The sequence below is a fragment of the Aethalodelphis obliquidens genome, unplaced genomic scaffold, assembly GCF_003676395.1.
Source record: "Aethalodelphis obliquidens isolate GAN/ISIS:26980383/991018 unplaced genomic scaffold, ASM367639v1 scaffold11, whole genome shotgun sequence".
NCBI lineage: Eukaryota > Metazoa > Chordata > Mammalia > Artiodactyla > Delphinidae > Aethalodelphis > Aethalodelphis obliquidens.
Window position 1 is genome coordinate 16,128,815 of NW_020837955.1, and position 12,574 is coordinate 16,141,388.

The following is a 12,574-nucleotide window of genomic DNA, read 5'->3' on the forward strand; positions in this document are numbered from 1 at the left end:
TAGCTCCTGACAGGCTTTGTTTGATATGCTGATTCACACCATAGGGTGGGTGGCAGAGGGAAAGGGAAAGGAATTGATTACTTTTCCTGCATAATAATTCCTGCATAATTCACAGCTGGTAATTGTGGGTTTTGTTTTTGTTGGTTTCATTTTTTTGGTATGGGATCATTTGATTAATATCTATCTCTTCCAAGAGACCATCAACTCCACAAGGGCAGGGACTGTCTTGTTCCCTGTTATTTTCTCAGTACTCAGCACAAAGTCTGGTATATAGCATCAACCAAATACATCTTGCTGAATGACTGAATCATCTGGGGAATGTTTAAAACATGCCGATATCCACCTACCCTGAAATAAGATCTGCTATAAATCTCTCTTCTCTGAACCTCCGAACCACAACATGTGTAAGGATGGAGAGTAAGTAGTGGGGCTGGTGTCCATATTTTGTAAAAACCACTTAGGAGGTTCACTTCCATTTCTCTTTCCAAAGCCAATCAAGTGGATCCTTTAAATGCTTTAACCAAAAGTGTGATATGATTAATTTTTGCTGGCTGCATAAATAGGCCTGATGGCAGTAGGGAGGACTCAGAGGTGCTGAAGTGCTGGGACCAGTAAGGAAGCCCACGCTGTGACCAGGTAAGAAATGAGACGGGTCTGATTTAAATCTCTGGCAGTGGTGTGAAGAGGGAGCAGATACAAGAGATACTCAGGACATAGAATCTACACAATTTGGTGCCCATTTGGACATAAGTGGATGAAGGAGTGAGACAGAGGGAGGAATCTAGGTTGAAGGTTGGAGTGAATATTAGTGAATAGGGAGGAGGGAAGAGTCACTTTGAAATTGCTACATTTGAGATGCCTGTGGGACATGAAGGGACACTTAAATATTAGTGTTCTCCAAGAATTCTTGTGAACACTAATATTTAAGAAGCAGGTTAGAAAAAGAATTGTTGAAGGAGACTGAGAAGAATGACCAGAGAGGAAGAAGGAAAACCTGAATAGTGTCAGAAAATAAGTGATAATGTCCAACAGCGTCAAATGGTGCCTAAAGCTTAAGTTAGATGACATGAGTGATGGCAACAAGACCACTTTCTGTGGGGGCAGAAGCTGCCGGGTAGAGGACGAAGGAACCGGAGACAGCGAGTTTAGACTAATTTTTTCAAGAAACTTATCTGTAGAAAGAGGAGGGATGGTATGATCGAGCTGTATGTGAGGAGATTTGAGCCCGTTTACAGCTAAGACGTAGGGGAAGGGTTGAGCAGACAGGATCGCAAACATCTGCCCTCTCGCGCCATTTTGACTGCCTCCTCCTCCCACGTGACCGGGAGGCGGCCCGCGGAGGCCGGCCTCGCGGAAACTACAGCCCCCAGAAGGCCCCGCGGCGCTGGGGGGGCGGAGCCGAGGCCTGGCGCGCGCCCCGACGGCGCGAGCGGAAGAGCTGGAACTTTGAGGAGGCGGCGGATGCGGGGAGCGACTGTGCCGCCGGTAAAGATCCGCTCCGCGTCCTTGTCCTTCCCTCTCGCCGCACCCCAGGCTGGGGCTCGTTGCTTCCACTTCTCTCTCCACACTTGGCACAAGCTTTCTTTCCCCTTTGTTTGTTATCGGTGTTTTTCTCAAGTGAGGCGTGGGGCCGGCCCCCTCCTGGGGCGGAGGTTACTGGGAAGCTCCCGTCCTTCGACCCCAGCGGGCCCTGGGTTGCTGGGGACCCTCTCAAGGCCCTTTTTACTTACCAGGGCTGCGGGCTCGCTTGGGGCCCTCTCCCCAGTTACTGTCTGCGGAGGGGCCGTTCCTTTCCTGGTTTCAACAGGTACTGAGCGGGGACGTGGCGACCCCTTTCTCTCCCCAGGGGTACGGGGCTGTGGACGGCGGGGGCCGCCCGAGACGACCCCGGGGCTGCCGGCGATTTCTCTGGGGCGAGTCTGCTGCACTGCCACGGAGCCCCGGGCTGTCGGCTGGGAGTGAGCAGTCTAGTAGAGAGGGTGTACTTCCTGGTTTTCTTGGGCCGCCCTCGGAAAACTCCAGGTCCGATTTTTAAAGTTTCTTTTATCAGTAAAGCCTCCTCTCAGGGTTGAGTAGGGAAGAAGCACGGGATTTGGAATCTGATGTGCTGGGAGGAGTTTCGGGTATGTCACTTGCTAGATCTGTGGTCCTTTGTAGCACATTTACCGCAGCCTCGTTTTCCCAGTCCGAAAAATGGGGGTAATCGTCTTTGGCCTGCCTGCCTTCCGGTGTTATGGGGTTCAGCAGAAGTGACATGTGCGAGAAAGCACGTTTCAAATACAGCAAGCTCACTATCTTTCTGTCTACACACACACACTCTCTCTCTCTCTCTCTCTCTCTCTCTCTCTCTCTCGCTCGCTCCCCTCTTGCTTTGTTATAGCCGTCCTTTCCTCAGTGCTACACAGGTACGAGTATCCCAGAGAGCGCTTAATGTTCCTCACATGCGCTAAGCTGATGCCTGTCTCTAGATGGTCTGCTGTGTCTTCCCCGTTTTCAGATACTGCTTGTGCTAAACCTAGCTCTGATTCTAATACGGTACCACTATCCTGTGTATACTGGCTGAAACAAGAACTATTGGGGTTATTTTCACCTCCCTAGGTATATGTGTTCGGAGTCTGTGTTACCTTACAGTTAGAATTCAGAATCTAAACAGCCAATATTCCAGTCTAGTTTTTATTCTGGCTGTTCAGCTCTGAGACTCCAAGCAGGTGGCTTTTTGTGGTATTTTTCCCCTTGTAGAGAGAGAGGATTTTACAAACAACTTTTTGTGGGTTTGGAGGTATAGTAATGAGGTAATCTTGTATTTATTCTGCAATCATTGGTTGAAGAACACCTGAATGTGGTTCTAAAAACAAAGAGGATGGCAGTACAGTGACTTAGTTGAATATACAAAGTTGAACAAATTTGAGTTCAAATCCCAGCGCTGTGACTTCTAGTTTATGACTTTTGGCAAATTATTTCTCCTAAGCCTGTCTACTAATTTATAAAATGGAGATGATAGCATTTACCTCACAAGGTGTCTGTCTATAAGGATTAAATGAGATGTGAATATAAAGTAGTGTTGGAGTGAGTACGTGCTCATTATTTTGTTGCTGTTGTAATTGATGACTATGATGATGGTAAAAAATGACGATGATAATTTTAGGTAAAGCATTTTCTTGAGATTCCATTTCTTTTTTGTTGTTGTTTGTAAAATGAGGATAGTTATCCTTAACTGATAAACTTAAAAAAAAAAGCTGTAAATAGAAGTGCTCAGATTGCAGGGTTGTTTTTTTTAAATTTTTTTTAAGCAATTGCATTTTATCTAAAGATTATATTAGGCTATTTTTTACTTTTAGAGGTTTCCAAAATGCTCTTGTTGTTGGGGTGTGCTGTTGGACTGCTGCTTCATTTACAACCCATAGTAAGAATGCAGTTTTCTGTCTGTACATTGGAGCTTGTAGCAGAACAATTATCTGTGTTTATGACTTAGATATTGACTATTTACTAGGACAGAGTTTTTTTTTTTTTTTACATCTTTATTGGAGTATAATTGCTTTACAGTGTTGTGTTTCTGCTGTACAACAAAGTGAATCAGCTATACATATACATGTATCCCCTCCCTCTTGAACCTCCCTCCCACCCTCCCTATCCCACCCCTCTAGGTGGTCATAAAGCATCGAGCTGATCTCCCTGTGCTATGTGGCTGCTTCCCACTAGCTATCTGTTTTACATTTGGTAGTGTATGTATGTCCATGTCACTCTCTCACTTCGTCTTAGCTCCCACCCCCACCTTGTCCTCAAGTCCGTTCTCTACATCCGCGTCTTTATTCCTGCCCTGCCCCTAGGTTCATCAGTACCGTTTTTTTTAGATTCCATATATATGCGTTAGCATATGGTATTTGTTTTTCTCTTTCTGACTTATTCACTTTGTATGACACACTCTAGGTCCATCCACCTCACTACAAATAACTCAGTTTTGTTTCTTTTTATGGCTGATTAATATTCCATTGTATATATGTGCCACATCTTCTTTATCCATTCATCTGTCGATGGATACTTAGGTGGCTTCCATGTCCTGGCTATTGTAAATAGAGCTGCAGTGAACATTGTGGTACATGACTCTTTTTGAATTATGGTTTTCTCAGGGTATATGCCCAGTAGTGGGATTGCTGGGTCATACGGTAGTTCTATTTTTAGTTGTTTAAGGAACCTCCATACTCCATAGTGGCTGTATCAATTTACATTCCCACCAACAGTGCAGGAGGGTTCCCTTTTCTCCACACCCTCTCCAGCATTTATTGTTTCTAGATTTTTTGATGCTGGCCATTCTGACTGGTGTGAGGTGATATCTCATTGTGGTTTTGATTTGCATTTCTCTAATGATTAATGATGTTGAGCATCTTTTCATGTGTTTGTTGGCAGCCTGTGTGTCTTTGGAGAAATGTCTATTTAGGTCTTCAGCCCATTTTTGGATTGGGTTGTTTGTTTTTTTGATATTGAGCTGCATGAGCTGCTTGTATATTTTGGAGATTAATCCTTTGTCAGTTGTTTCATTTGCAAATATCTTCTCCCATTCTGAGGGTTGTCTTTGTCTTGTTTATGGTTTCCTTTGCTGTGCAAAAGTTTCATTAGGTCCCATTTGTTTATTTTTGTTTTTATTTCCATTACTCTAGGAGGTGGATCAAAAAAGATCTTTCTGTGATTTATGTAGGACAGAGTTTTACAGAGCATTTTTTGTTGGTTCCCCATCCTCGCCACCTTTCTTTTTTTTAAAGCCAGAGTATTTGACTGTAAAAGTTCATTCTAGTGGGTAGTGTCCAGAAGATTTGGTGACCGGCATTTTTGAAAGTGGAAACACTTAGTGACAGGTGCTGATGGTGGCACTGGTGTGTGTGTGTATCTGTAAGGAGCGAGTTCAGAGAAACCAAGGAGGAATGCCTAATAGAGAAAACTGATGTGTTGGTCAAAGCAAAGTCTTAGAGTTAAGAATTGAAATGTTTACTTTTCATTCCTTCAGATGCTGTGTTGACTACAAGATGTCTGCAGATGCAAATGTTTCCTTTACTGTCTTTCTTGATGTGGTTTTCCCTGGCTCTGCTTTGCCAGTTTCATCCTGACATATAGTTAAGAATCAGCAAGATAACTATTTTTTTTACTACAGACTTGTGTATAAACTATGACAGTAGAGAGTCATTTCCATTAAAATCTACTTTGTGTGCTATAATGTGTTATTTTTTCCTTTATGTTTTAAACATTTTTGTTCTTGATTGGTTTTTACTTGAGTTTTTGGAAGGTAGACCCATTTCCAGGCTTAGTGAAAGATCGTATTATTATTATTACTATATTTAATTTTATTATATTTTTTCTTATAGTCATGAATTTTGGTGATACATATATATTCATTCCCAAAATGCTTCACATGATCACTGTATTTTTTTGTTAGTCAAGGTTAAGTTTGTTGACTGTGACCATTGAACCCTGAAAAACAGCAAAATTAATTGGCTAATATTTTTGAATCTGTGACCCTGTCCTCATTAGCTCCATAAGCTCAGTGTTCACAAAATATCTCACCAGAATGAATGATAAGACTGGTATATTGTTGATTTGGCACCTGTGCACTCATTAGATATCGTAGAAGTAAATGAACTAGTGGCAGAAGTAAAAGTATATATTTTTAATTATAAACCTATAATACAAGAGTAGCCGTCACACTATGTATAAAACTGGTGACCTGTAGGATGATCTTTGACAATCACTAACCTGAACTATAATTTAGACGTTTCTTTTAGTTGTTGAAGTGTACTGGTTGCAGGCTTCCCACCCACAGGAGAAGTGAGAAGAAATGGAACTAGGCTGTTCATGTCTTCAAAGAGAACCCTACTTCTACTGTGCCACCCACCGAAAATGTGCTCTTACCTAGTGGGGAAAAACATTTAGAGTTTTCTGTTAATGAGCCCAGTAGGATGGATGAAGCCCTGGTAACTCCTAAGAGCTTATTGAATTACAGAGAAATTCCAGTTGTCAGAGGTTTAGATAGGAGACAAGTTATAGGGTATTGCTTTGCAGAGGTAAGCCTGCATTTGAAGAGGATTTTCTCCTCTCAGTAAAAACATGGACCAGTTTCTCCCAGTTTGTGGTGTGTATTTTTCACGATCTCATGCTAGCCTTCTGTCTAGTTTTTCATTCTTCCAGTTTGCTCTTCAGTTTCATTACTATCTATTGTCCCTCTTGTATCTCTCTTTTTTTTTTTTTAAGTCAAACATGGCTGGTTTTGGACTAGGGATAAAAACAGACAAGCAGAGAAGCACTGTTGGAAACAGCAGTTTCTGGTGTCTAGTATTCTGAGGTTCCCAAATAACACAGGTTAACCTGTGCATATATGATAATGGATTTCTGGAATGGGCAAGTGGCTGACAGTTCATGACTGTTTAACCTGGTGCAGAGGCAAAAATATGGGCAAATGGTGTGTGGTGCTCCTTAATATCAGGTTTGCCTCTAAGGAAAAAATATGTGTAGTGTTAATACTGGCTTGCATCTGGGCTGTTTCAAGTTCTTTGCCATGGAATACCAGAAGAGTATTAAAGAAAGAAGGGAAGCACTTGGATTTAAATCTTCATCTCTCAAATTTATACCAATAATCCTGTTTGTTTTTCTTTATCATCTGTAAAATAGAGTTAATAATATCAAGCCTGCTTATTTATAAAGATTAGAGGGAAAAGTTAACAAGAATTTCTTGGAAATGGGGTAACTATAGGGGAGAGACTTATAGAAAGGCAGAGTCTGAGAGGGGAAAACACACACACTGGGGTGGGTCACTTAGGGAGAGGTAGAAAGAGGAATACACACACACCAAAGGCAGAGAGTTAGGGTTAGTCAGAGATAGAGAGGGGACATTGGAAACACAGAGGGACAGTCAGACTGAGGCATTTAGAGTTAGAAAGAAGGGTAATCAGAGATGTAGAGAGAAGGGCTGACTTAGAAATGACAGGTGGATGCAGGGAGGGAGCTGGAGAAAGAGAGACTGTGAGGAGGAACAACCAGCAGGGCATGACCAAGGGATGGGAGCTTATTGAGTTAGTTTTTGTCTGTTATTTGGGGAGATCTTGTAGACGTTTGTAATTAGCCAGGAAAGGGAAGAAATGCAGATGTTAATAGGAAATCAAGAAACATGTTTATGCAGTTTTTATTACACTAAAATTTTCCCTTAAACACTAACTTTATATGGCATATTAAACATATAAACACCAAGCCAACTTTTGTTACAGGCTTGTTGACTACTTACTTGACCCCTTCATAGTATAGTTTAAACACATTTTAAAAAATGAAGTAAAATGATTATTTTCTTTTTTAGAAATATTTTTTCTTAAAAATATCTAATATATGCTTACTGTAGAAAACTTGGGAGATACAGAAAAATTTAAAGAACAACAAAACTCATAATCTCACAATCTAAGCAACACATAATGAGGCCTGCATTTTTCATGTTTACTTACAGTCTTTTTTTTTTTTAGGTATTTATTAAAGCTCTTCTTCTTTCCTAACAGAACCAAAAAGCTGTTTATAAGTCCAAAATCATTTTTAAAAAATTAATTAATTTTTGGCTTCGTTGGGTCTTCATTGCTGCATGTGGGCTTTCTCTAGTTGTGGCGAGCAGGGGCTACTCTTCGTTGCGGGCTTCTCATTGTGGTGGCTTCTCGTTGCAGAGCACGGGCTCTAGGCGCACGGGCTTCAGTAGTCGTGGCACGCAGGCTCAGTAGTTGTGGCACACAGGCTTAGTTGCTCCGTGGCATGTGGGATCTTCCCGGACCAGGGCTCGAGCCCATGTTCCCTGCATTGGCAGGTGGATTCTTAACCGCTGTGCCACCAGGGAAGTCCCCAAAATCATTTTTAAATTAACTGTTTGTGGTGGAGTTAACTTTATATTCCTATTTTGGCACTTAGGTGCTTCCATAAACTATAGTATTTGTATACCTATTTTTATTTCCTACCTCCCTAGGTTAGATTAATAACTAGGCTATCTGTTATTCATATTTGTGTTTTAGACTAACCAAGTGTCTTACATATAGTAAGTACTCAATATATTTGAGATGAATTGTTAAGTTCTCTAATTAGAAACTTTCCTATTTAAATAGTTCTGTCCAATTTCTCATCGGCAGACTGGATCTTCCTTAATGTTGAGAAAAGCTTGATTTTAGGCTGTGTGTGTGTGTGTGTGTGTGTGTGTGTGTGTGTGTGTGTGTGTTTTTAATATGAAGTTACTGAACTAGGAAAGGGGTGCTTTTTCCGGTCAGCTTTCGTTATGTAGCAAGCTACTCTGAAATTTAGTGATGTATCAATAAAACAGCCTTTTATTATGCTATGGATTCTGCCAGAATTCAGACAGGGCAGTGTGGAGATGGCTTGAACCTTAGCTAGAAAGGCTTGAAAGCTGGTGGTAATTTTGTGGCTGAAAACTAGAATCTGGAGCCTTCTCCACTCATGTGCCTCATGATTGAAGTTGACTGTCCCCTGGAACACCTACATATGGTCTCTCCACATAGACTTAATTGGGCTTCTTCACAGCATGGTGGCTGTGAAATTTTTGACATTGAGTTGTACGAGTTCTTCATATATTTTAGATATTAACTCCTTATCGAACATATCATTTGCAAATATCTTCTCCCATTCAGTAGGTTGTCTTTTCATTTTGCTGATGCTTTGCAAAAGCTTTGCAAAAGCTTTTGAGTTTGATGTAGTCCCATTTGTTTATTTTTGGTTTTGTTGTCCTTGCCCAAGGAAACAGATCCAAAAAAATATTGCTAAGACTGATGTCAGAGAGCATGCTGCCTGTGTTTTCTTCTAGCAGTTTTATGGTTTCAGGTCTTACATTTAAGACTTTAATCCATTTTGAGTTTATTTTTGTATTTGGTGTAAGAAAGAGGTCAAGTTATATTCTTTTGCATGTTGGTGTCCAGTTTTCCCAACATCGTTTATTAAAGAGACTATATTTTCCCCACTGTGTATTCTTGCCTCCAGTGTCATAGAGTAATTGACCGTATAAGTGTGGGTTTATTTCTGGGCTCTCAATTTTGTTACATAGTCCAGTCAATCTTTGCAATTCTTCCCATTCTACTAGATGAACTGTATGTTGAGGAATGCAAAATATAGCAGTATCTATTTGAGGTTATTAGGGCTTCAAGCAAGAGGAGGATCTTGAAGGAAGTGATAGAATGGCAAATTGACTTGAGAGGACAGAAGAAAATTCCACATAGGGTGATGAGACGTTAGAAGCCAAAAAGTACAATATATGTGAACTGAATGAGACAAAAAGGGTATTTTAAAAATATTGCACAAATGGAAGGTTTGATTTTACTGATGATGATGAGTAGTAAAGAGATGTGATTTGTCAGGCTTACATGTCTGTGGGGGTAATGAAGAATTAATGGGAAGCTTTGAAGGCTAGGCTGAAGAACTTAGATTTGATCCTATAGATGATGGTATTTTTGTTGAAAGTCATATGATGAAAACAGTATTTGAGAAAGGTTGTCCTGGTAGCTTTGTGGGATAACGTCAAGCAGGGAGTGGCTGTAGGGTATCTCAATAGGACAATCATGGAATAATATGGAAATAGAAAACATGATAGCTCTTGTGAAGGAAGAGCAGTAAGAATGGGGTTAGAAAAGCTGAAAGAGTCGGAATACCTCAAAGTTTTGAGCCTGACAAATCAAGTGTATCATGGTGTCTTTTTTTTTTTTTTTTTGCGTTATGCGGGCCTCTCCCTGTTGTGGCCTCTCCTATTGCGGAGCACAGGCTCCGGACGCGCAGGCTCAGCGGCCATGGCTCATGGGCCTAGCCGCTCTGCGGCATGTGGGATCCTCCCAGACCGGGGCAGGAACCCGTTTCCCCTGCATCGGCAGGCGGACTCTCAACCACTGCGCCACCAGGGAAGCCCCAGGTGTCTTTTTTTTTAAGATCTGTTTTGATGTGGACCATTTTTAAAGTCTTTATTGAATTCGTTACAGTACTGCTTCTGGTTTTTAATGTTTGGTTTCTTGGCCTCGAGGCATGCGGGATCCTAGCTCCCTGACCAGGGATTGAATGTGCACCCCCCCTGCATTGGAAGGTGAAGTCCCAACCACTGGACCACCAGGGAAGTCCCTATTGTGGTGTCTTGATAATGACATTATCTGAGAAAGGATCTCAGATAGGTCTAGGGAGAAAGATAATGAGTTCAACTGCTAATACAAGTTTTAGGTATTGGATAATTTGAGTGGCAGTTGAAAAAATCTGGTGCTTTAAAAATAAAGAACTTAATAATATAAATGAATGCTGTCCCTTTGAAAGTAATCCATTTTTAAGACCATGCATTTATTTTAGCAAATAAATATTCTTTGGAATTTGTCTTTTGGAACTGCTTTCAGAACCAATAGAACCATATAAGAAAACCAGTCTCATTACTTTATGGTCATATCTTTTGTGCCCAAGAGTATTATCTTGCTTGATCACTCATCTTATTTACCATTTTTATTTCTAAGTGATATTTGACAGTTCCTAAAAGTTAATCTGCAGAGACATGAAATTTATTACCGTGGTGAATATTTAAATAACTATCAGCGTTGCTGAGGACAACCTTAAAAAGCTGTGACAGCATCCTTAGAAAAGGTGGTAGTGCATGCTGGTTAAGAGGGTGGGTTCTGGAAGCCTAGATTTGAATGATCTCTTTAGTACATTAGTTCTGTGTATTGAGTAAGTTACTTAACTTGTCTGGGTCTCAAGTTTCCTCATTTTTATAATGAGGATGGTGATAATATGCCCTACTTCATAGGATTATTGTGAGGGTTGGCTCTTAGAACAATGCCTGGCAAATATTAAAAGCTCAGTAAATATTAGCTGTTTATTACCATCACAACAACTACCACTACTGCTACCACCACCACTTTGGCTATTTATCTTTTTTGTTTTAAAAATCACTTGTGTTCCTGTTTAATTATGTCTTGTACAAATGGAATGATAGACAGCTGGAGATAAAAGTAGACCTCAAATAAATGATCAGACATATAGTGATGAAGTTTTATAGAATGTTTGACCTAGAACTTAGTGGGAGGAGAGCAGAAAAGACCAAGGATGGAGTATTGGGGAATATTCATAGTAACGGAGTGGGAGGCAGAAAACGAGCCGGCAGAAGGGCAGTGGAAGATTGTTTAGAGAACAAAAGAAAACAAGGAGTGTACATTAGTATAGAAGTTATATTAATTAGGATTAGATTTGTTTGCAACCAAATAACAGAGACTTAAGCATGATAGATTTCATTTCTCTCGATGTCATGAATTCCAGAAGTAGTCTAGGACTGTTGTGGTTTATCATGGTGTCATGTTGTTGCTCCACTGTGCATGGATTCACTTGATGGTCTAAGATGGCTATTGGAGTTCCAGCCTTTTCATCCACGTTCGAACCAACAGAAAGGAGGAAGAGAAGAACATATCTCCCTCCCTATAAGGATACTTCCTAAAAGTTATATATACCACTTTTGCTCATATTCCATTGGTCACATAGCCACATCTTCCTGCAGGAGAGGTTGGGAAATGTAAACTATTTTGAATGGTCAGTGCCTGGGAAGAAAAAACAGGAACAATAAGGATAATCCAAGGGTAGCTAGATGAGGACTATCAGGTAGATAACAGAGTTAATTGTCTTTAGGATAGTTTAATTCATTATTGGTAATCCTTGATAAGAGTTTCAGTACTTGGCGAAACTATGAGTATGAAACTACTCTTATCAAATTGCATCAACAGTACTTTATTTTTAGGGTATAATCCCTTCATGAATCCCTACTTAATTAGGATTATCAGTCTCTTATAACGAAAAAGATTATGGGTATGTATATATACGTGTGACATGGACATATATATTATATATATAATGTATATATCTTCTCACTTAACATTAGTGTTTGCCAGAATTTCTTCATATGGCAGCAGCATGCAGTAAAATTGATGATAATTAAGCCTCTGATATCTTTCTTTAGTTGTTTTCAGCTTCTAATTTACCTAGCCTTCTATCCACTCTCCAATTTGGTTGTTTTGGGCCACTGTTTTTAATCTGTCTCTGTCCTTTTATATTACCACTCTCTCTCACTGCTGTTAATACTTCCCAAAATAGATAAATGAGCATATCCTGATCATTAATCAATTTGTAAGTAAGGTCAGACCTACAATCTTCCTAGTATTACCATGACTGAATTCTCTCTATCCACTAAATTGGTAATTATTTGCTTTAGAGTTTTTTTTTTATTTTTAAAGCTTCCATATTTTGTATGTTTATGTTCTTTTAGTGTTGGAAATATGAAGGTCTTCTAACAAAAAGGGGACTATGTTTTCCCTAGGATTTTTGTCCCTTTCAATTGAAAATGTTTTATTTATATATTTTTGAACGATGAACAATATATTTAAGATAAGAAATTCATATGTTGCTATTTATATTTTGTCAACAGACATATAGTTTAAAATAGATATAGTTTAAAAAGGGTTTGTAACAAAATATAGTGAATAGTTACTGTGTCATTCCTGCCCACTCTCTCTAGTCCTCTCCCTAAAGGTAAACACTTTCAATTCCT

General features: G+C 40.0%; 1 protein-coding gene across 6 annotated transcripts in view; it reads left to right on the plus strand.

Moving 5' to 3' along the window:
* The first annotated feature begins 1,389 nt into the window (after positions 1–1,389).
* R3HCC1L (R3H domain and coiled-coil containing 1 like) overlaps positions 1,390–12,574 on the plus strand; it is an 86,921-nt gene continuing 75,736 nt past the window's right edge. For 3 of the 6 annotated variants that reach the window (XM_027112247.1, XM_027112250.1, XM_027112246.1), the window contains exon 1: positions 1,527–2,598. The gene's annotated coding sequence lies outside the window, so the exon portion shown is untranslated. Of the gene's footprint in view, positions 1,486–1,524; positions 2,599–12,574 lie in introns of those variants that run through there. The other 3 variants (XM_027112248.1, XR_003433865.1, XM_027112249.1) reach the window with 3 other exon arrangements.